This window comes from Euprymna scolopes, chromosome 43, assembly GCF_053919585.1.
Source record: "Euprymna scolopes isolate OS-2025 chromosome 43, ASM5391958v1, whole genome shotgun sequence".
NCBI classification, from domain to species: domain Eukaryota; kingdom Metazoa; phylum Mollusca; class Cephalopoda; order Sepiida; family Sepiolidae; genus Euprymna; species Euprymna scolopes.
This window is the reverse complement of record NC_136524.1, coordinates 30,130,723-30,158,252: the sequence shown is the minus strand read 5'-3', so window position 1 is coordinate 30,158,252 and position 27,530 is coordinate 30,130,723. Positions and strand designations below refer to the sequence as shown.

At 29.2% G+C, this 27,530-nt stretch overlaps 1 protein-coding gene across 4 annotated transcripts in view; it reads right to left on the bottom strand.

Moving 5' to 3' along the window:
• The window catches only part of LOC145268263 (uncharacterized), a 336,860-nt gene that overhangs the window by 178,375 nt on the left and 130,955 nt on the right, over positions 1-27,530 (bottom strand). The gene's annotated exons all lie outside the window — the stretch shown is intronic.

Genomic DNA, 27,530 nt, shown 5'->3' with positions numbered 1-27,530 from the left:
CAAACCTAATAGATAGAATACAGATGGCATAAATTGATAAACTTGTCGACAATCACATAGAAAATGAATTGTTTGTAGGTAAATATGAAAACAGCAAACCTAATAGATAGAATACAGATGGCATAAATTGATAAACTTGTCGCCAATCAGAGAGAAAATGAATTGTTTGTAGGTAAATATGAAAACAGCAAACCTAATAGATAGAATACAGATGGCATAAATTGATAAACTTGTCGCCAATCAGATAGAAAATAAATTGTTTGTAGGTAAATATGAAAACAGCAAACCTAATAGATAGAATACAGATGGCATAAATTGATAAACTTGTCGACAATCAGATAGAAAATGAATTGTTTGTAGGTAAATATAAAAACAGCAAACCTAATAGATAGAATACAGATGGCATAAATTGATAAACTTGTCGACAATCACATAGAAAATGAATTGTTTGTAGGTAAATATGAAAACAGCAAACCTAATAGATAGAATACAGATGGCATAAATTGATAAACTTGTCGACAATCACATAGAAAATTAATTGTTTGTAGGTAAATATGAAAACAGCAAACCTAATAGATAGAATACAGATGGCATGAATTGATAAACTTGTCGACAATCACATAGAAAATGAATTGTTTGTAGGTTAATATGAAAACAGCAAACCTAATAGATAGAATACAGATGGCATAAATTGATAAAGTTGTCGACAATCACATAGAAAATGAATTGTTTGTAGGTAAATATGAAAACAGCAAACCTAATAGATAGAATACAGATGGCATGAATTGATAAACTTGTCGACAATCACATAGAAAATGAATTGTTTGTAGGTAAATATGAAAACAGCAAACCTAATAGATAGAATACAGATGGCATAAATTCATAAACTTGTCGACAATCACATAGAAAATGAATTGTTTGTAGGTACATATGAAAACAGCAAACCTAATAGATAGAATACAGATGGCATAAATTGATAAACTTGTCGACAATCACATAGAAAATGAATTGTTTGTAGGTAAATATGAAAACAGCAAACCTAATAGATAGAATACAGATGGCATAAATTCATAAACTTGTCGACAATCACATAGAAAATGAATTGTTTGTAGGAAAAAATGAAAACAGCAAACCTAATAGATAGAATACAGATGGCATAAATTGATAAACTTGTCTACAATGACATAGAAAATGAATTGTTTGTAGGTAAATATAAAAACAGCAAACCTAATAGATAGAATACAGATGACATAAATTGATAAACTTGTCGACAATCACATAGAAAATAAATTGTTTGTAGGTAAATATGAAAACAGCCAACCTAATAGATAGAATACAGATGGCATGAATTGATAAACTTGTCGACAATCACATAGAAAATGAATTGTTTGTAGGTAAATATCAAAACAGCAAACCTAATAGATAGAATACAGATGGCATAAATTGATAAACTTGTCGACAATCACATAGAAAATGAATTGTTTGTAGGTAAATATGAAAACAGCAAACCTAATAGATAGAATACAGATGGCATAAATTGATAAACTTGTCGACAATCACATAGAAAATTAATTGTTTGTAGGTAAATATGAAAACAGCAAACCTAATAGATAGAATACAGATGGCATAAGTTGATAAACTTGTCGACAATCACATAGAAAATGAATTGTTTGTAGGTAAATATGAAAACAGCAAACCTAATAGATAGAATACAGATGCCATGAATTGATAAACTTGTCGACAATCACATAGAAAATGAATTGTTTGTAGGTAAATATGAAAACAGCAAACCTAATAGATAGAATACAGATGGCATAAATTGATAAACTTGTCGACAATCACATAGAAAATGAATTGTTTGTAGGTAAATATGAAAACAGCAAACCTAAGAGATAGAATACAGATGGCATAAATTGATAAACTTGTCGACCATCACAAAGAAAATGAATTGTTTGTAGGTAAATATGAAAACCGCAAACCTAATAGATAGAATACAGATGGCATAAATTGATAAACTTGTCGACAATCACATAGAAAATGAATTGTTTGTAGGTAAATATGAAAACAGCAAACCTAATAGATAGAATACAGATGGCATAAATTGATAAACTTGTCGACAATCACATAGAAAATGAATTGTTTGTAGGTAAATATGAAAACAGCAAACCTAATAGATAGAATACAGATGGCATGAATTTATAAACTTGTCGACAATCACATAGAAAATGAATTGTTTGTAGGTAAATATGAAAACAGCAAACCTAATAGATAGAATACAGATGGCATAAATTCATAAACTTGTCGACAATCACATAGAAAATGAATTGTTTGTAGGTAAATATGAAAACAGCTAACCTATTAGATAGAATACAGATGGCATAAATTGATAAACTTGTCGACAATCACATAGAAAATGAATTGTTTGTAGGTAAATATGAAAACAGCAAACCTAATAGATAGAATACAGATGGCATAAATTGATAAACTTGTCGACAATCACATAGAAAATGAATTGTTTGTAGGTAAATATGAAAACAGCAAACCTAATAGATAGAATACAGATGGCATAAATTGATAAACTTGTCGACAATCACATAAAATATGAATTGTTTGTAGGTAAATATGAAAACAGCAAACCTAATAGATAGAATACAGATGGCATAAATTGATAAACTTGTCGACAATCACATAGAAAATGAATTGTTTGTAGGTAAATATGAAAACAGCAAACCTAATAGATAGAATACAGATGGCATAAATTGATAAACTTGTCGACAATCACATAGAAAATGAATTGTTTGTAGGTAAATATGAAAACAGCAAACCTAATAGATAGAATACAGATGGACTAAATTGATAAACTTGTCTACAATCACATAGAAAATGAATTGTTTGTAGGTAAATATGAAAACAGCAAACCTAATAGATAGAATACAGATGGCATAAATTGATAAACTTGTTGACAATCACATAGAAAATGAATTGTTTGTAGGTAAATATGAAAACAGCAAACCTAATAGATAGAATACAGATGGCATGAATTTATAAACTTGTCGACAATCACATAGAAAATGAATTGTTTGTAGGTAAATATGAAAACAGCAAACCTAATAGATAGAATACAGATGGCATAAATTGATAAACTTGTCGACAATCACATAGAAAATGAATTGTTTGTAGGTAAATATGAAAACAGCAAACCTAATAGATAGAATACAGATGGCATGAATTTATAAACTTGTCGACAATCACATAGAAAATGAATTGTTTGTAGGTAAATATGAAAACAGCAAACCTAATAGATAGAATACAGATGGCATAAATTCATAAACTTGTCGACAATCACATAGAAAATGAATTGTTTGTAGGTAAATATGAAAACAGCTAACCTATTAGATAGAATACAGATGGCATAAATTGATAAACTTGTCGACAATCACATAGAAAATGAATTGTTTGTAGGTAAATATCAAAACAGCAAACCTAATAGATAGAATACAGATGGACTAAATTGATAAACTTGTCTACAATCACATAGAAAATGAATTGTTTGTAGGTAAATATGAAAACAGCAAACCTAATAGATAGAATACAGATGGCATAAATTGATAAACTTGTCGACAATCACATAGAAAATGAATTGTTTGTAGGTAAATATGAAAACAGCAAACCTAATAGATAGAATACAGATGGCATAAATTGATAAACTTGTCGACAATCACATAAAATATGAATTGTTTGTAGGTAAATATGAAAACAGCAAACCTAATAGATAGAATACAGATGGCATAAATTGATAAACTTGTCGACAATCACATAGAAAATGAATTGTTTGTAGGTAAATATGAAAACAGCAAACCTAATAGATAGAATACAGATGGCATAAATTGATAAACTTGTCGACAATCACATAGAAAATTAATTGTTTGTAGGTAAATATGAAAACAGCAAACCTAATAGATAGAATACAGATGGCATAAATTGATAAACTTGTCGACAATCACATAGAAAATTAATTGTTTGTAGGTAAATATGAAAACAGCAAACCTAATAGATAGAATACAGATGGCATGAATTGATAAACTTGTCGACAATCACATAGAAAATGAATTGTTTGTAGGTAAATATGAAAACAGCAAACCTAATAGATAGAATACAGATGGCATAAATTGATAAACTTGTCGACAATCACATAGAAAATGAATTGTTTGTAGGTAAATATGAAAACAGCAAACCTAAGAGATAGAATACAGATGGCATAAATTGATAAACTTGTCGACAATCACATAGAAAATGAATTGTTTGTAGGTAAATATGAAAACAGCAAACCTAATAGATAGAATACAGATGGCATAAATTCATAAACTTGTCGACAATCACATAGAAAATGAATTGTTTGTAGGTAAATATGAAAACAGCAAACCTAATAGATAGAATACAGATGGCATAAATTGATAAACTTGTCGACAATCACATAGAAAATGAATTGTTTGTAGGTAAATATGAAAACAGCAAACCTAATAGATAGAATACAGATGGCATGAATTGATAAACTTGTCGACAATCACATAGAAAATGAATTGTTTGTAGGTAAATATGAAAACAGCAAACCTAATAGATAGAATACAGATGGCATAAATTGATAAACTTGTCGACAATCACATAGAAAATGAATGGTTTGTAGGTAAATATGAAAACAGCAAACCTAATAGATAGAATACAGATGGCATAAATTGATAAACTTGTCGACAATCACATAGAAAATGAACTGTTTGTAGGTAAATATGAAAACAGCAAACCTAATAGATAGAATACAGATGGCATGAATTGATAAACTTGTCGACAATCACATAGAAAATGAATTGTTTGTAGGTAAATATGAAAACAGCAAACCTAATAGATAGAATACAGATGGCATAAATTGATAAACATGTCGACAATCACATAGAAAATGAATTGTTTGTAGGTAAATATGAAAACAGCAAACCTAAGAGATAGAATACAGATGGCATAAATTGATAAACTTGTCGACAATCACATAGAAAATGAATTGTTTGTAGGTAAATATGAAAACAGCAAACCTAATAGATAGAATACAGATGGCATAAATTGATAAACTTGTCGACAATCACATAGAAAATTAATTGTTTGTAGGTAAATATGAAAACAGCAAACCTAATAGATAGAATACAGATGGCATGAATTTATAAACTTGTCGACAATCACATAGAAAATGAATTGTTTGTAGGTAAATATGAAAACAGCAAACCTAATAGATAGAATACAGATGGCATAAATTGATAAACTTGTCGACAATCACATAGAAAATGAATTGTTTGTAGGTAAATATGAAAACAGCAAACCTAAGAGATAGAATACAGATGGCATAAATTGATAAACTTGTCGACAATCACATAGAAAATGAACTGTTTGTAGGTAAATATGAAAACAGCAAACCTAATAGATAGAATACAGATGGCATGAATTGATAAACTTGTCGCCAATCACATAGAAAATGAATTGTTTGTAGGTAAATATGAAAACAGCAAACCTAATAGATAGAATACAGATGGCATAAATTGATAAACTTGTGGACAATCACATAGAAAATGAATTGTTTGTAGGTAAATATGAAAACAGCAAACCTAATAGATAGAATACAGATGGCATAAATTGATAAACTTGTCGACAATCACATAGAAAATGAATTGTTTGTAGGTAAATATGAAAACAGCAAACCTAAGAGATAGAATACAGATGGCATAAATTGATAAACTTGTCGACAATCACATAGAAAAGGAATTGTTTGTAGGTAAATATGAAAACAGCAAACCTAATAGATAGAATACAGATGGCATAAATTAACAAACCTTGTCGACAATCACATAGAAAATGAATTGTTTGTAGGTAAATATGAAAACAGCAAACCTAATAGATAGAATACAGATGGCATAAATTAATAAACTTGTCGACAATCACATAGAAAATGAATTGTTTGTAGGTAAATATGAAAACAGCAAACCTAATAGATAGAATACAGATGGCATAAATTAATAAACTTGTCGACAATCACATAGAAAATGAATTGATTGTAAGTAAATATGAAAACAGCAAACCTAATAGATAGAATACAGATGGCATAAATTGATAAACTTGTCGACAATCACATAGAAAATGAATTGTTTGTAGGTAAATATGAAAACAGCAAACCTAATAGATAGAATACAGATGGCATCAATTGATAAACTTGTCGACAATCACAAAGAAAATGAATCGTTTGTAGGTAAATATGAAAACAGCAAACCTAATAGATAGAATACAGATTGCATAAATTGATAAACTTGTCGACAATCACATAGAAAAGGAATTGTTTGTAGGTAAATATGAAAACAGCAAACCTAATAGATAGAATACAGATGGCATAAATTGATAAACTTGTCGACAATCACATAGAAAATGAATTGTTTGTAGGTAAATATGAAAACAGCAAACCTAATAGATAGAATACAGATGGCATAAATTAATAAACTTGTCAACAATCACATAGAAAATGAATTGTTTGTAGGTAAATATGAAAACAGCAAACCTAATAGATAGAATAAAGATGGCATAAATTGATAAACTTGTCGACAATCACATAGAAAATTAATTGTTTTTACGTAAATATGAAAACAGCAAACCTAATAGATAGAATACAGATGGCATCAATTGATAAACTTGTCGACAATCACAAAGAAAATGAATCGTTTGTAGGTAAATATGAAAACAGCAAACCTAATAGATAGAATACAGATGGCAATAATTGATAAACTTGTCGACAATCACATAGATAATGAATTGTTTGAAGGTAAATATGAAAACAGCAAACCTAATAGATAGAATACAGATTGCATAAATTGATAAACTTGTCGACAATCACATAGAAAATTAATTGTTTGTAGGTAAATATGAAAACAGCAAACCTAATAGATAGAATACAGATGGCATAAATTGATAAACTTGTCGACAATCACATAGAAAATGAATTGTTTGTAGGTAAATATGAAAACAGCAAACCTAATAGATAGAATACAGATGGCATAAATTGATAAACTTGTCGACAATCACATAGAAAATGAATTTTTTGTAGGTAAATATGAAAACAGCAAACCTAATAGATAGAATACAGATGGCATAAATTGATAAACTTGTCGACAATCAGATAGAAAATGAATTGTTTGTAGGTAAATATGAAAACAGCAAACCTAATAGATAGAATACAGATGGCATAAATTGATAAACTTGTCGACAATCAGATAGAAAATGAATTGTTTGTAGGTAAATATGAAAACAGCTAACCTAATAGATGGAATACAGATGGCATAAATTAATAAACTTGTCAACAATCACATAGAAAATGAATTGTTTGTAGGTAAATATGAAAACAGCAAACCTAATAGATAGAATACAGATTGCATAAATTGATAAACTTGGCGACAATCACATAGAAAATGAATTGTTTGTAGGTAAATATGAAAACAGCAAACCTAATAGATAGAATACAGATGGCATAAATTGATAAACTTGTCGACAATCACATAGAAAATGAATTGTTTGTAGGTAAATTAAAACGGCAAACCTAATAGATAGAATACAGATGGCATAAATTGATAAACTTGTCGACAATCACATAGAAAATGAATTGTTTGTAGGTAAATATGAAAACAGCAAACCTAATAGATGGAATACAGATGGCATAAATTGATAAACTTGTCGACAATCACATAGAAAATGAATTGTTTGTAGGTAAATATGAAAACAGCAAACCTAATAGATAGAATACAGATGGCATAAATTAATAAACTTGTCGACAATCACATAGAAAAGGAATTGTTTGTAGGTAAATATGAAAACAGCAAACCTAATAGATAGAATACAGATGGCATAAATTAACAAACTTGTCGACAATCACATAGAAAATGAATTGTTTGTAGGTAAATATGAAAACAGCAAACCTAATAGATAGAATACAGATGGCATAAATTAATAAACTTGTCGACAATCACATAGAAAATGAATTGTTTGTAGGTAAATATGAAAACAGCAAACCTAATAGATAGAATACAGATGGCATAAATTAATAAACTTGTCGACAATCACATAGAAAATGAATTGATTGTAAGTAAATATGAAAACAGCAAACCTAATAGATAGAATACAGATGGCATAAATTGATAAACTTGTCGACAATCACATAGAAAATGAATTGTTTGTAGGTAAATATGAAAACAGCAAACCTAATAGATAGAATACAGATGGCATAAATTGATAAACTTGTCGACAATCACATAGAAAATGAATTGTTTGTAGGTAAATATGAAAACAGCAAACCTAATAGATAGAATACAGATGGCATAAATTGATAAACTTGTCGACAATCACATAGAAAATGAATTGTTTGTAGGTAAATATGAAAACAGCAAACCTAATAGATAGAATACAGATGGCATAAATTAATAAACTTGTCGACAATCACATAGAAAATGAATTGTTTGTAGGTAAATATGAAAACAGCAAACCTAATAGATAGAATACAGATGGCATAAATTGATAAAATTGGCGACAATCAGATAGAAAATGAATTGTTTGTAGGTAAATATGAAAACAGCTAACCTAATAGATAGAATACAGATGGCATAAATTAATAAACTTGTAAACAATCACATAGAAAATGAATTGTTTGTAGGTAAATATGAAAACAGCAAACCTAATAGATAGAATACAGATGGCATAAATTGATAAACTTGTCGACAATCACATAGAAAATGAATTGTTTGTAGGTAAATATGAAAACAGCAAACCTAATAGATAGAATACAGATGGCATAAATTGATAAACTTGTCGACAATCACATAGAAAATGAATTGTTATTAGGTAAATATGAAAACAGCAAACCTAATAGATAGAATACAGATTGCATAAATTAATAAACTTGTCAACAATCACATAGAAAATGAATTGTTTGTAGGTAAATATGAAAACAGCAAACCTAATAGATAGAATACAGATGGCATAAATTGATAAACTTGTCGACAATCACATAGAAAATGAATTGTTTGTAGGTAAATATGAAAACAGCAAACCTAATAGATAGAATACAGATGGCATAAATTAATAAACTTGTCAACAATCACATAGAAAATGAATTGTTTGTAGGTAAATATGAAAACAGCAAACCTAATAGATAGAATACAGATGGCATAAATTGATAAACTTGTCGACAATCACATAGAAAATTAATTGTTTGTAGGTAAATATGAAAACAGCAAACCTAATAGATAGAATACAGATGGACTAAATTGATAAACTTGTCGACAATCACATAGAAAATGAATTGTTTGGAGGTAAATATGAAAACAGCAAACCTAATAGATAGAATACAGATGGCATAAATTGATAAACTTGTCGACAATCACATAGAAAATGAATTGTTTGTAGGTAAATTAAAACGGCAAACCTAATAGATAGAATACAGATGGCATAAATTGATAAACTTGTCGACAATCACATAGAAAATGAATTGTTTGTAGGTAAATATGAATACAGCAAACCTAATAGATGGAATACAGATGGCATAAATTGATAAACTTGTCGACAATCACATAGAAAATGAATTGTTTGTAGGTAAATATGAAAACAGCAAACCTAATAGATAGAATACAGATGGCATAAATTAATAAACTTGTCGACAATCACATAGAAAAGGAATTGTTTGTAGGTAAATATGAAAACAGCAAACCTAATAGATAGAATACAGATGGCATAAATTAATAAACTTGTCGACAATCACATAGAAAATGAATTGTTTGTAGGTAAATATGAAAACAGCAAACCTAATAGATAGAATACAGATGGCATAAATTAATAAACTTGTCGACAATCACATAGAAAATGAATTGTTTGTAGGTAAATATGAAAACAGCAAACCTAATAGATAGAATACAGATGGCATAAATTGATAAACTTGGCGACAATCAGATAGAAAATGAATTGTTTGTAGGTAAATATGAAAACAGCTAACCTAATAGATAGAATACAGATGGCATAAATTAATAAACTTGTAAACAATCACATAGAAAATGAATTGTTTGTAGGTAAATATGAAAACAGCAAACCTAATAGATAGAATACAGATGGCATAAATTGATAAACTTGTCGACAATCACATAGAAAATGAATTGTTTGTAGGTAAATATGAAAACAGCAAACCTAATAGATAGAATACAGATGGCATAAATTGATAAACTTGTCGACAATCACATAGAAAATGAATTGTTTGTAGGTAAATATGAAAACAGCAAACCTAATAGATAGAATACAGATGGCATAAATTAATAAACTTGTCAACAATCACATAGAAAATGAATTGTTTGTAGGTAAATATGAAAACAGCAAACCTAATAGATAGAATAAAGATGGCATAAATTGATAAACTTGTCGACAATCACATAGAAAATGAATTGTTTGTAGGTAAATATGAAAACAGCAAACCTAATAGATAGAATACAGATGGCATAAATTAATAAACTTGTCAACAATCACATAGAAAATGAATTGTTTGTAGGTAAATATGAAAACAGCAAACCTAATAGATAGAATACAGATGGCATAAATTGATAAACTTGTCGACAATCACATAGAAAATTAATTGTTTGTAGGTAAATATGAAAACAGCAAACCTAATAGATAGAATACAGATGGACTAAATTGATAAACTTGTCGACAATCACAAAGAAAATGAATCGTTTGTAGGTAAATATGAAAACAGCAAACCTAATAGATAGAATACAGATGGCATAAATTGATAAACTTGTCGACAATCACATAGATAATGAATTGTTTGTAGGTAAATATGAAAACAGCAAACCTAATAGATAGAATACAGATGGCATAAATTGATAAACTTGTCGACAATCACATAGAAAATTAATTGTTTGTAGGTAAATATGAAAACAGCAAACCTAATAGATAGAATACAGATGGCATAAATTGATAAACTTGTCGACAATCACATAGAAAATGAATTGTTTGTAGGTAAATATGAAAACAGCAAACCTAATAGATAGAATACAGATGGCATAAATTAATAAACTTGTCAACAATCACATAGAAAATGAATTGTTTGTAGGTAAATATGAAAACAGCAAACCTAATAGATAGAATACAGATGGCATAAATTGATAAACTTGTCGACAATCACATAGAAAATGAATTGTTTGTAGGTAAATTAAAACGGCAAACCTAATAGATAGAATACAGATGGCATAAATTGATAAACTTGTCGACAATCACATAGAAAATGAATTGTTTGTAGGTAAATATGAATACAGCAAACCTAATAGATGGAATACAGATGGCATAAATTGATAAACTTGTCGACAATCACATAGAAAATGAATTGTTTGTAGGTAAATATGAAAACAGCAAACCTAATAGATAGAATACAGATGGCATAAATTAATAAACTTGTCGACAATCACATAGAAAAGGAATTGTTTGTAGGTAAATATGAAAACAGCAAACCTAATAGATAGAATACAGATGGCATAAATTAATAAACTTGTCGACAATCACATAGAAAATGAATTGTTTGTAGGTAAATATGAAAACAGCAAACCTAATAGATAGAATACAGATGGCATAAATTAATAAACTTGTCGACAATCACATAGAAAATGAATTGTTTGTAGGTAAATATGAAAACAGCAAACCTAATAGATAGAATACAGATGGCATAAATTGATAAACTTGGCGAAAATCAGATAGAAAATGAATTGTTCGTAGGTAAATATGAAAACAGCTAACCTAATAGATAGAATACAGATGGCATAAATTAATAAACTTGTAAACAATCACATAGAAAATGAATTGTTTGTAGGTAAATATGAAAACAGCAAACCTAATAGATAGAATACAGATGGCATAAATTGATAAACTTGTCGACAATCACATAGAAAATGAATTGTTTGTAGGTAAATATGAAAACAGCAAACCTAATAGATAGAATACAGATGGCATAAATTGATAAACTTGTCGACAATCACATAGAAAATGAATTGTTTGTAGGTAAATATGAAAACAGCAAACCTAATAGATAGAATACAGATGGCATAAATTAATAAACTTGTCAACAATCACATAGAAAATGAATTGTTTGTAGGTAAATATGAAAACAGCAAACCTAATAGATAGAATACAGACCGCATAAATTGATAAACTTGTCGACAATCACATAGAAAATGAATTGTTTGTAGGTAAATATGAAAACAGCAAACCTAATAGATAGAATACAGATGGCATAAATTGATAAACTTGTCGACAATCACATAGAAAATTAATTGTTTGTAGGTAAATATGAAAACAGCAAACCTAATAGATAGAATACAGATGGACTAAATTGATAAACTTGTCGACAATCACAAAGAAAATGAATCGTTTGTAGGTAAATATGAAAACAGCAAACCTAATAGATAGAATACAGATGGCATAAATTGATAAACTTGTCGACAATCACATAGATAATGAATTGTTTGTAGGTAAATATGAAAACAGCAAACCTAATAGATAGAATACAGATGGCATAAATTGATAAACTTGTCGACAATCACATAGAAAATTAATTGTTTGTAGGTAAATATGAAAACAGCAAACCTAATAGATAGAATACAGATGGCATAAATTGATAAACTTGTCGACAATCACATAGAAAATGAATTGTTTGTAGGTAAATATGAAAACAGCAAACCTAATAGATAGAATACAGATGGCATAAATTGATAAACTTGTCGACAATCACATAGAAAATGAATTGTTTGTAGGTAAATATGAAAACAGCAAACCTAATAGATAGAATACAGATGGCATAAATTGATAAACTTGTCGACAATCACATAGAAAATGAATTGTTTGTAGGTAAATATGAAAACAGCAAACCTAATAGATAGAATACAGATGGCATAAATTGATAAACTTGTCGACAATCACATAGAAAAGTAATTGTTTGTAGGTAAATATGAAAACAGCAAACCTAATAGATAGAATACAGATGGCATAAATTGATAAAACTGTCGAAAATCACATAGAAAATGAATTGTTTGTAGGTAAATATGAAAACTGCAAACCTAATAGATAGAATACAGATGGCATAAATTGATAAACTTGTCGACAATCACATAGAAAATGAATTGTTTGTAGGTAAATATGAAAACAGCAAACCTAATAGATAGAATACAGATGGCATAAATTGATAAACTTGTCGACAATCACATAGAAAATGAATTGTTTGTAGGTAAATATGAAAACAGCAAACCTAATAGATAGAATACAGATGGCATAAATTGATAAACTTGTCGACAATCACATAGAAAATGAATTGTTTGTAGGTAAATAGTAAAACAGCAAACCTAATAGATAGAATACAGATGGCATAAATTGATAAACTTGTCGACAATCACATAGAAAATGAATTGTTTGTAGGTAAATATGAAAACAGCAAACCTAATAGATAGAATACAGATGGCATAAATTGATAAACTTGTCGACAATCAGATAGAAAATGAATTGTTTGTAGGTAAATATGAAAACAGCAAACCTAATAGATAGAATACAGATGGCATAAATTGATAAACTTGTCGACAATCACATAGAAAATGAATTGTTTGTAGGTAAATATGAAAACAGCAAACCTAATAGATAGAATACAGATGGCATAAATTGATAAACTTGTCGACAATCACATAGAAAAGTAATTGTTTGTAGGTAAATATGAAAACAGCAAACCTAATAGATAGAATACAGATGGCATAAATTGATAAACTTGTCGAAAATCACATAGAAAATGAATTGTTTGTAGGTAAATATGAAAACTGCAAACCTAATAGATAGAATACAGATGGCATAAATTGATAAACTTGTCGACAATCACATAGAAAATGAATTGTTTGTAGGTAAATATGAAAACGGCAAACCTAATAGATAGAATACAGATGGCATAAATTGATAAACTTGTCGACAATCACATGGAAAATGAATTGTTTGTAGGTAAATATGAAAACAGCAAACCTAATAGATAAAATACAGATGGCATAAATTGATAAACTTGTCGACAATCACATAGAAAATGAATTGTTTGTAGGTAAATATGAAAACAGCAAACCTAATAGATAGAATACAGATGGCATAAATTGATAAACTTGTCGACAATCACATAGAAAATGAATTGTTTGTAGGTAAATATGAAAACAGCAAACCTAATAGATAGAATACAGATGGCATAAATTGATAAACTTGTCGACAATCACATAGAAAATGAATTGTTTGTAGGTAAATATGAAAACAGCAAACCTAATAGATAGAATACAGATGGCATAAATTGATAAACTTGTCGACAATCACATAGAAAAGTAATTGTTTGTAGGTAAATATGAAAACAGCAAACCTAATAGATAGAATACAGATGGCATAAATTGATAAAACTGTCGAAAATCACATAGAAAATGAATTGTTTGTAGGTAAATATGAAAACTGCAAACCTAATAGATAGAATACAGATGGCATAAATTGATAAACTTGTCGACAATCACATAGAAAATGAATTGTTTGTAGGTAAATATGAAAACAGCAAACCTAATAGATAGAATACAGATGGCATAAATTGATAAACTTGTCGACAATCACATAGAAAATGAATTGTTTGTAGGTAAATATGAAAACAGCAAACCTAATAGATAGAATACAGATGGCATAAATTGATAAACTTGTCGACAATCACATAGAAAATGAATTGTTTGTAGGTAAATATGAAAACAGCAAACCTAATAGATAGAATACAGATGGCATAAATTGATAAACTTGTCGACAATCACATAGAAAATGAATTGTTTGTAGGTAAATATGAAAACAGCAAACCTAATAGATAGAATACAGATGGCATAAATTGATAAACTTGTCGACAATCAGATAGAAAATGAATTGTTTGTAGGTAAATATGAAAACAGCAAACCTAATAGATAGAATACAGATGGCATAAATTGATAAACTTGTCGACAATCACATAGAAAATGAATTGTTTGTAGGTAAATATGAAAACAGCAAACCTAATAGATAGAATACAGATGGCATAAATTGATAAACTTGTCGACAATCACATAGAAAAGTAATTGTTTGTAGGTAAATATGAAAACAGAAAACCTAATAGATAGAATACAGATGGCATAAATTGATAAACTTGTCGAAAATCACATAGAAAATGAATTGTTTGTAGGTAAATATGAAAACTGCAAACCTAATAGATAGAATACAGATGGCATAAATTGATAAACTTGTCGACAATCACATAGAAAATGAATTGTTTGTAGGTAAATATGAAAACGGCAAACCTAATAGATAGAATACAGATGGCATAAATTGATAAACTTGTCGACAATCACATGGAAAATGAATTGTTTGTAGGTAAATATGAAAACAGCAAACCTAATAGATAAAATACAGATGGCATAAATTGATAAACTTGTCGACAATCACATAGAAAATGAATTGTTTGTAGGTAAATATGAAAACAGCAAACCTAATAGATAGAATACAGATGGCATAAATTGATAAACTTGTCGACAATCACATAGAAAATGAATTGTTTGTAGGTAAATATGAAAACAGCAAACCTGATAGATAGAATACAGATGGCATAAATTGATAAACTTGTCGACAATCACATAGAAAATGAATTGTTTGTAGGTAAATATGAAAACAGCAAACCTAATAGATAGAATACAGATGGCATAAATTGATAAACTTGTCGAAAATCACATAGAAAATGAATTGTTTGTAGGTAAATATGAAAACTGCAAACCTAATAGATAGAATACAGATGGCATAAATTGATAAACTTGTCGACAATCACATAGAAAATTAATTGTTTGTAGGTAAATATGAAAACAGCAAACCTAATAGATAGAATACAGATGGCATAAATTGATAAACTTGTCGACAATCACATAGAAAATGAATTGTTTGTAGGTAAATATGAAAACAGCAAACCTAATAGATAGAATACAGATGGCATAAATTGATAAACTTGTCGACAATCACATAGAAAATGAATTGTTTGTAGGTAAATATGAAAACAGCAAACCTAATAGATAGAATACAGATGGCATAAATTGATAAACTTGTCAACAATCAGATAGAAAATGAATTGTTCGTAGGTAAATATGAAAACAGCAAACCTAATAGATAGAATACAGATGGCATAAATTGATAAACTTGTCGACAATCACATAGAAAATGAATTGTTTGTAGGTAAATATGAAAACAGCAAACCTAATAGATAGAATACAGATGGCATAAATTGATAAACTTGTCGACAATCACATAGAAAAGTAATTGTTTGTAGGTAAATATGAAAACAGCAAACCTAATAGATAGAATACAGATGGCATAAATTGATAAACTTGTCGAAAATCACATAGAAAATGAATTGTTTGTAGGTAAATATGAAAACAGCAAACCTAATAGATAGAATACAGATGGCATAAATTGATAAACTTGTCGACAATCACATAGAAAATGAATTGTTTGTAGGTAAATATGAAAACGGCAAACCTAATAGATAGAATACAGATGGCATAAATTGATAAACTTGTCGACAATCACATGGAAAATGAATTGTTTGTAGGTAAATATGAAAACAGCAAACCTAATATATAAAATACAGATGGCATAAATTGATAAACTTGTCGACAATCACATAGAAAATGAATTGTTTGTAGGTAAATATGAAAACAGCAAACCTAATAGATAGAATACAGATGGCATAAATTGATAAACTTGTCGACAATCACATAGAAAATGAATTGTTTGTAGGTAAATATGAAAACAGCAAACCTAATAGATAGAATACAGATGGCATAAATTGATAAACTTGTCGACAATCACATAGAAAATGAATTGTTTGTAGGTAAATATGAAAACAGCAAACCTAATAGATAGAATACAGATGGCATAAATTGATAAACTTGTCGACAATCACATAGAAAATGAATTGTTTGTAGGTAAATATGAAAACTGCAAACCTAATAGATAGAATACAGATGGCATAAATTGATAAACTTGTCGACAATCACATAGAAAATGAATTGTTTGTAGGTAAATATGAAAACAGCAAACATAATAGATAGAATACAGATGGCATAAATTGATAAACTTGTCGACAATCACATAGAAAATGAATTGTTTGTAGGTAAATATGAAAACAGTAAACCTAATAGATAGAATACAGATGGCATAAATTGATAAACTTGTCGACAATCACATAGAAAATGAATTGTTTGTAGGTAAATATGAAAACAGCAAACCTAATAGATAGAATACAGATGGCATAAATTGATAAACTTGTCGACAATCACATAGAAAATGAATTGTTTGTAGGTAAATATGAAAACTGCAAACCTAATAGATAGAATACAGATGGCATAAATTGATAAACTTGTCGACAATCACATAGAAAATGAATTGTTTGTAGGTAAATATGAAAACAGCAAACCTAATAGATAGAATACAGATGGCATAAATTGATAAACTTGTCGACAATCACATAGAAAATTAATTGTTTGTAGGTAAATATGAAAACAGCAAACCTAATAGATAGAATACAGATGGCATAAATTGATAAACTTGTCGACAATCACATAGAAAATGAATTGCTTATAGTTAAATATGAAATAAAAAAAATAAGCCTAATGGATAGTATACAGACATTAAAGATGCAAAAACGTATTGACAATCACATAGAAAATGAATTGTTTGTAGTTTAATATAAAAAAGCAAACCTTATGGATCGAATCCAGATATTATAAACGCATAGATGCAATGACAATCAGATAGAAAACGAATTGTTTGTTGTTAAACATGAAAAAAAGCAAACCTATTGGATAAAAAACAGATATTATTATAAACTAGTAAACGTATTGGCAACCCACACAGAAAATTAATTTTTAGTTAAATATGAAAAAAAGCAAGCCGAATGGATAAAATACAGATATTATAAACGCATTAACAATCTGATAGAAAATGGTTTTTAGTTAAACATGAACAAATCAAGCCTAATGGATGGAAAACAGATCTTATAAATGCATAAACGTATTGACAATCAAATGGAAAAGGAATTACTAATCTATATATATAAATGGCAAAATGTGTGTGCACATTTTTTGTATGTCCGGCAAAGGCTTTTGGAAGTGGGGCGCTTGGGGCGGTCACTTTCTTAGAACTTTTTATATACTACCTAGATTATAATATCTACGATTTACGAAACAAGGTCATGTGTATTTTTTATTTAGGCGACTTTTACACGCTATTTTCGCAATATTATTTTACTCCCCATGTGTTTGTTTGGCTTTTCCGTATATAAGCGAAACTGAATTTGTAGCACAGGCAGCTCCCTGCCACTTGTGCCGGGGATGCCCAGAAAGCAATGAGCTTTGATCAATGCGGTCAAAACCCGTCATATCAGACGATTGCTATTCAGTTGGACACTCTCCTTTTTATTTACGCACCTGTTACTTAACTTTTTAATCGCTGAATTAAAATCCTTTCAGTTTCTGTCCTGTCGTAGCTGAGCGGTAAGATGTCACGTTTTTTCACACTTTCTTTATCATCTTTGCGTCAAGAGTTTGGGTTTGAGCCTAACTACCTACGAAAACTTTGTTTTCTTTCTTTTACATCTCCAAACGCCAGGGCAACGCCGGGCACTCATGCTAGGCTAATATATAAAAGGCAAAATGTGCGTGTGTGTTTGTGTGTGTGTTTGTATGTCTCGCAAAAACTTTTGACACACGCGACTATCCTCACGAAATTGGTATCTTTTTGAAGCTGAATGTCTTGTACAACAAATACAAAAAAAATTAGCCAAAAACATTCATTATTTCACCCTCAATCTCGAATTGTTAGCAGTTAAAAATGGATAGAATACACGTATTATAAAGGCATAAGCGTACTGACAATAACATATAAAATAAATTGCTTGTAGTTAAATATGAAAAGACTAAGTTTAAATGGACGAAATAAACATATTTTAAACGCATAAACGCGTTGAAAATAAAATAGAAAATTAATTGCTATTAGTTAAATGCAAAAATGCGAACCAAGTAGCTGGAACTCAGATATTATAAACGCATGTACGTAGTTATTATCACATAGAAAACGAACTGTTGGTAGTTAAATATATTAAAAAGAAAAAATGAAAACAGCAAACCTAATGAATATTGAATATTATTATTATAAACTAATAAACATATTGACTATCACAATTAGTAAATTAATTGTTTGTAGTTAAATATGAAAAAAAAAAGAAAGAAAGAAAGAAAGAAAGAAAGAAGCCAACCTAATTGCTGGAATAAAGATATCGTAAACAGATTAAACGTATTCACAAAGAGAGAGAAGGAATTAATACGAAAAAAGCACACATAATAGAGGGAATACAGATATTATGAACGCATCAACATATTAACAATCACATAGGAAATAAATTGTTTATAGTTAAATAAGATAACAGCAAACCTAATGAATGGAATACAGATATTTTAAACTGATAAACGTGTTGGCAATCACATAGCAAAGAAATTGTTTGTAGTTGAATAAGAAAAATATGAATAAAATACAGATATTATAAACGCATAAACGTATTCGATATCACATAGAAAAGAAATTGTTTATAGGCAAATAAGATAATAGCAATGCTAATGGATGAAATACATATATGATAAACTGATAAACGTATTGACTATCACAAAGAAAATGAATTGTTTGTAGTTAAATATCAAAAAAGCAAACTTGATGGGTGTAAAACAGATATTATAGATGGGGTTAGGGATAAAACGAATTGTTAGTAATTAATTATGAAGAAAGCAAACCTAATGCATAGAATATAAATAAATAAATAAATAAACGTATTGGCAATCGGATAGAAAGGAAATTGTGTAAATATGAAGAATTACTCCACCCTCGAAAATTCCTTTTAAATTACCTCTTTTATAAGTGTTTTTTTTTTGGGGGGGGGGGCTGAAATTGAAAATCACGTTTAAAACTACGGCAAACGTGTAGTTTCCAAGATATGAAGAAATAGTTTTCAAGATATGAAGAAATGTTAAATTATTATAGAAAAGTGATGCCCATTTTTTTAAGCTAACATTTCATCATACCTTGGAAACTACTCGTTTGCTGTAATTTTAAATGTTATTTTCGTTTTCAGCGCCCCTAAACCTATATAAGCGGTAATTTTAAAGGAATTTTTCTGGAGTAATTCTTCATATTTACCGGAAATTGTTAATAGGTAAATTTGAAAAAAAGCAAGATTAATCGAATGGATATAGATTCTATAAACGCAAGAACGTATTAGCAATCAGATAGAAAATCAATTGTTTGTAGTTTAATGCTAGTATTTCAGCCCGGCGTTGCCCGGGTGTTTAGATGTGTATGTTGAGCAAATAAAAAAAAAGTGGTAGTAGGAAGGCAGGCTCGAACCCGTACCGTAAAGGAGGAAAAAAGCGGGGTAAAACCTAGCGTTTATGCTGTTACGACCACCGCCAAACCGGAAGTAACATTTTTTAAAATTAAGGTTAGACAATCTAAAGGACAGGATAACTTTAAAAAATATCGGCGAAAAAAGTGACCCCCCCCCCTGTAGAAAAGTGCTTAGTTGAAGGGGAAGATATTAATGTTTTTAGCCAATTTTTCGATATTTGTCGTATGAAAGGTCGAACTTTAAAACGATACTGATCTTGGTAAAATCCATCGCCTCTATTGAAAGTTTAAGGCAGACATGCAAACAGACATACATACATACATTTATATATTGGTAACTAAAAATTTTCGACACAAACTGATGAAAAAGCTTACCCTATCTCTGAATACCCTTTATGTAAAATTTCAAATATTTAGACCAGAAATTGTCTGAGTAATTTGGAAGAGACCGCAGAGGTCAATTTTTTTAAAAAACTTTGACCCCTATTATGGCCCCTTAAAATTTATTGTTTTGGGCTCAAATCAAGTTATTAAGTTAGATCCATGTCAAAGGAACCTATATCTAAAATTTCAAGTGCGTATACCCAAAATTGTCGGAGGAGTTTGGTAGAGTTCTCAAAGGTCAAATCATTGAACTTTGACCCCTTAATCGCCAAATTTCCGGCCAAAAACCGATCACATCGATTTTCCCAAATATATCAAATTTCGAGTCTGTAGACTAAAAATTGACAGTTATTGCGTAGAGAAATATACACAGATACACACACACAGACACGTTCACTTTTATATACATATAGATGACAAAAATCAAGCCGAAATGATGGAATACAGATATTATAAACGCATAGACGTTATAACAGTAAGGCAGAAAACGAAAAAAAGAAGATACCCTAATGGATGCAATATATGCATTATAAACACATAAACATTGACAATTAGGTACAAAATGAATTATTTGTAGTTAAACATGAAAAAGAAAGCCTAATGGATGGAATACAGATACTATAAACGCATAAGCGTATTGACAATCACATAGAAAGTAGAATTGTTTGTAGTTAAATATGAAAAGGCAAACTAAATGGCTGTAATACAGATATTATAAATACCTAAACGCATTGACAACCATATATAAAGCGAATTGTTTGTAATTAAGTATGAAAAAAAAAAAAAAGAAGCAAACCTAATAGATAAAATACAAATATTATAAACTGACAAACGTATTGACTAATGACCGCCAAATTTATAGTGTTTTTGATTTTCGTAAGAGAGTCAGTCTTTAAAAATCTACAAAAAATCAGGTAATTACCTAATCAATATAACATTTTCACCGATTAATAAGTAAAGAACGCACTTTCTATGAGTGTAACTTTTTTTTCATATTCATATATAAATATATTTTTGGGGACTTCATACGCCCTATTCCTCATTTGTCCCTTGTTCGATCCTTTAAAGTCCAAGCGATCAACTAAGCACACACTTGTGGTAGGAGGGTGAACGAATGTAGATAAAAAAAAATTAAAAAAAAATTAAGGTGCCTTCGATATCGAACATTGAAATCCAAAATTTGAATGTGTTTAATTTTTTTTTTTTTTATCTTTTGCGTTTTGAAGTGTAAGATTCATTGAATATGCTATCAATAATTATTATCTTTTAGAGGATAACATTTTTTTTTTTTTTTTACAAAAACGCTAAAATAAGCATACTTTTAAATCTTTAAAAATAAATTAAAAATTTTAATTGAATATGTTATCAATAATTATTATCTTTTAGAGGATAACATTTTTTTTTTACAAAAACACTAAAATAAGCATACTTTCAAGTCTTTAAAAATAAATTAAAAATTTTATTTTAGAATGTGTAAACTTTCCATGTACATAGAGAATTCTTTAAAGAATCGATACAAAAAAAAAAAAAAAAAAAAACAGGTGCGAAAATTATAAGTATTACGCTTTTTTTCAAGACGTATAGACAATTACATAGAAAATGAATCGTTTGTATATAAATATGAAAATAGCAAGCCTAATGCATAGAATAACGATGATATAAACGCATAACCGTGATGATAATCAGATAGAAAACGATATTTTTTGTTTTAGTTAAACATGGACGAAGCAAGTCCAATTGATAGAATACAGATATTATAGATGCATAAACCTATTGACGATCACATAGAAAACGATTTTTTGCAATAAAATATGAAAAAAAAAACTAGCCATATGTATGGAATATAGATATTATAGACAGATACACGTATTGACAATCACATAGAAATTGACTTGTTTGTAGTTCAATATAAAAAAAAGAAACAAAAAACAAGCCGAGTGGATCTAATACAGATATTATAGGCATAAATGTATTGACAATCACATAAAAATTGACTTGCTTGTAGTTCAATATAAAAAAAAGAAACAAAAAACAAGCCGAGTGGATCTAATACAGATATTATAGGCATAAATGTATTGACAATCACATAGAAATTGACTTGTTTGTAGTTCAATATAAAAAAAAAGAAACAAAAATCAAGCCGAGTGGATCTAATACAGATATTATAGGCATAAATGTATTGACAATCACATAGAAATTGACTTGCTTGTAGTTCAATATAAAAAAAAAGAAACAAAAATCAAGCCGAGTGGATCTAATACAGATATTATAGGCATAAATGTATTGACAATCACATAGAAATTGACTTGTTTGTAGTTCAATATAAAAAAAAAGAAACAAAAATCAAGCCGAGTGGATCTAATACAGATATTATAGGCATAAATGTATTGACAATCACATAGAAATTGACTTGTTTGTAGTTCAATATAAAAAAAAGAAACAAAAATCAAGCCGAGTGGATCTAATACAGATATTATAGGCAAAAGTGTATTGACAATCACATAGAAATTGACTTGTTTGTAGTTCAATATAAAAAAAAAGGAACAAAAAACAAGCCGAGTGGATCTAATACAGATATTATAGGCATAAATGTATTGACAATCATATAAAAATTGACTTGCTTGTAGTTCAATATAAAAAAAAGAAACAAAAAACAAGCCGAGTGGATCTAATACAGATATTATAGGCATAAATGTATTGACAATCACATAGAAATTGACTTGTTTGTAGTTCAATATAAAAAAAAAAGAAACAAAAATCAAGCCGAGTGGATCTAATACAGATATTATAGGCATAAATGTATTGACAATCACATAGAAATTGACTTGCTTGTAGTTCAATATAAAAAAAAGAAACAAAAATCAAGCCGAGTGGATCTAATACAGATATTATAGGCATAAATGTATTGACAATCACATAGAAATTGACTTGTTTGTAGTTCAATATAAAAAAAAAAGAAACAAAAATCAAGCCGAGTGGATCTAATACAGATATTATAGGCATAAATGTATTGACAATCACATAGAAATTGACTTGTTTGTAGTTCAATATAAAAAAAAGAAACAAAAATCAAGCCGAGTGGATCTAATACAGATATTATAGGCAAAAGTGTATTGACAATCACATAGAAATTGACTTGTTTGTAGTTCAATATAAAAAAAAAGAAACAAAAATCAAGCCGAGTGGATCTAATACAGATATTATAGGCAAAAGTGTATTGACAATCACATAAAAATTGACTTGCTTGTAGTTCAATATAAAAAAAAAGAAACAAAAATCAAGCCGAGTGGATCTAATACAGATATTATAGGCATAAATGTATTGACAATCACATAGAAATTGACTTGTTTGTAATTCAATATAAAAAAAAAGAAACACAAATCAAGCCGAGTGGATCTAATACAGATATTATAGGCAAAAGTGTATTGACAATCACATAGAAATTGACTTGTTTGTTGTTCAATATAAAAAAAAAGAAACAAAAATCAAGCCGAGTGGATCTAATACAGATATTATAGGCATAAATGTATTGACAATCACATAGAAATTGACTTGTTTGTAGTTCAATATAAAAAAAAGAAACAAAAATCAAGCCGAGTGGATCTAATACAGATATTATAGGCATAAATGTATTGACAATCACATAGAAATTGACTTGCTTGTAGTTCAATATAAAAAAAAGAAACAAAAATCAAGCCGAGTGGATCTAATACAGATATTATAGGCATAAATGTATTGACAATCACATAGAAATTGACTTGTTTGTAGTTCAATATAAAAAAAAAGAAACAAAAATCAAGCCGAGTGTATCTAATACAGATATTATAGGCATAAATGTATTGACAATCACATAGAAATTGACTTGTTTGTAGTTCAATATAAAAAAAAAAGAAACAAAAATCAAGCCGAGTGTATCTAATACAGATATTATAGGCATAAATGTATTGACAATCACATAGAAATTGACTTGTTTGTAGTTCAATATAAAAAAAAGAATCAAAAAACAAGCCGAGTGGATCTAATACAGATATTATAGGCATAAACGTATTGACAATCACATAGAAAATGAAATGTTAGTTAAATTATGAAAAAGCAAGCCTAATTGTAATAGCATAAATGTATTGACAATCGGATAGAAAACGGATTGTTTGTAGTTAAATATGAAAAAAGTAAGCCTAATAGATGGAATATAGATATTATAAACGCACAAACGAATTGACAATCACATAGAAAACGAATTTTTTGTAGTTAAATATAAAAAAGCATGATGTAGATGTATAAAAGTGTAGACAATCTTAGACAAGACGGATTGTTAGTTGTCTAATACAAAAAAAAAAAGAAGCTTAATGGAATGAACACAGATATCATAAGTGCACAAACCTATTGTTTAGCATATAGAAAACGAATTGCTAGTATTAAAATATGCAAAAAAAAAAAAAAAAAAGAAAGAAACAAGACTAATGGATATAATATTGATAATTTAGATGCATGAATGTATTGACAATTGGATAGAAAATTAATTGTTAGTACCTATTTATTATGCCTCCCCACGGGACAGAGTTAGACACAAGGGTCGTTCGTTTTTTTTAATGTGGAGAAAAGGTACAAAAATAAAAAATTGTCTCAGTCGTGAAGGAATGATCCTCCACTGAAAGAGAACAAGAAATGGAAGTGCAGCATCTGAAGAACAGATACTACACTTTGATTTTTGTTAGTAGTTAAATGTGAAAAAAAAAAAAACAAAGGTAAAAACCGGAATACAGATATTATAAACGCATAAACATCTGAACAATCAGATTGAAAAGGAATTATTTGTTGTTAAATATGAAAAAATAAGCCTAATAGATGAAATATATATATATATATATATATTATAAACGTATTAACAATGATATAGATAAATTGTTTGCAGTTTTATTTGAAAAAAGTAAGCCTTAAAAGGTGAAATGCGGATATTATGAACGCATAAACTTATTGACAATCCCATTTCTTGAAGGCAATCAACTTTGATCAATATGGGGAATACTCTTCATATCAGACAATTGCAAATCATGTTATAGCTCCCCGTTTTCGGGGGAGCTTGGTTTCCCCAACATCGTGGGGAAACAAATAAATGAAACAGCAGAAAGCTGAACTGGCCTTCAGCCAACGTTCATTTCTGCACCTGAGTGAACTCATTCACTTAGCAAGTCAACTTTTTGATTGACATCACCAAATTTGAACGTTTTTCACTTCCCATGGCTGCATAGCGTAGCGGTAAGATGTCACGTTTTCTTTCACTTTCATTTCCGCCTCCACGTCATTGCGTCACGGGTTCGAGCCTGCCTGTCTATTAACACCGTTTTTTTTCTTTTACACCTCCAAACATCCGGCCAACGCCGGGTACCCCCGCTAGTGTATTCTAAATGCATAACCGTATTAACAATGATATAGAAAATGAATTCTTTGTAGTTTTATTTGAAAAAAAAAAAAAACGTAAGCCTAAAGGTTGAAATACGGATATTATAAGCGCATAAACTTATTAACAATCATATAGAAAACGAACTGTTTGTAGTTAAATATGAAAAAAAGTAGGCCTCGTCGATGGAACACGGATATCATAAACGCATAAACGTATTGACTATCACAGAGAAAACGAACTGTTTTTAGTTAAACGTGGAAAAAGCAAGCCTAACTCATAGAACAGATATTACAGATGCATAAACGTATTGACAATCACATAGGAACGAATTATTTGTACTTGAATATGAAAAAAAAAAAAAAAAAAAAAAAAAACAAGCCTAATAGATCGGATACATATATTATAGATAGCAGAACCCGTTAACCAGCGTTGCCCAGTGGAAACATGACCCTGCCCTGTAGAAAATTTAAGGTATGGTGGTAGTTGTTGTTGTTGCCCAATCCCGAACCTCTTCATGTTAAGAACGGTTTTCTCAATGGACACCACCAACCTCAACATGTTAAGAATGGCTTTCGGAATGGTCACTCACAACATCCCCATTTTGGAATAGGCACCCCATTTTGTGAGTGGGGGTGGCTGTCAAAATATTTGTCAAAAGTTTAACCTTGATAATCAGTGTCAGGATTCCCACCTGCAAATACTATCAACCAACAAAGAAATTTAGATGTGGCATTGTTGGTTGGCTATAATTAGATTTGTACCCGTGCGTACTAATCTGGTGGCCAGTGATTAAAAGTGCATAATACATGGCTTTATATCACGAAAACTACTTGTATCCGCCAAATGTAAATGAGATATTCTTAATCAGTATAGTGGAAAACCTAACAAAGTCATTTAAAAGAAGTGTGTAAGTGGATCTAAGGTAAAAATTTATCTAAAAAAAGAAACAAACAAAAAAAAAACAGTTGGTCGATAATCAAACATGCCCCATCTTGTAAGAAAAATAAAGTACGGTTGTTGCTGTTGTTGTTGTTGCTTAACCCCAACCTGCTCTTGTTAAGAATGGCTTTCAGAGTAGACACCTCAACCTCCTCATATTTAGTATGTCTTTTGGAATGGACACCCTCAACCTCATGTTAAAAACGGCTTTTGGAATGGTCACCCGCAACATCCTCATGTTAAGAACGGC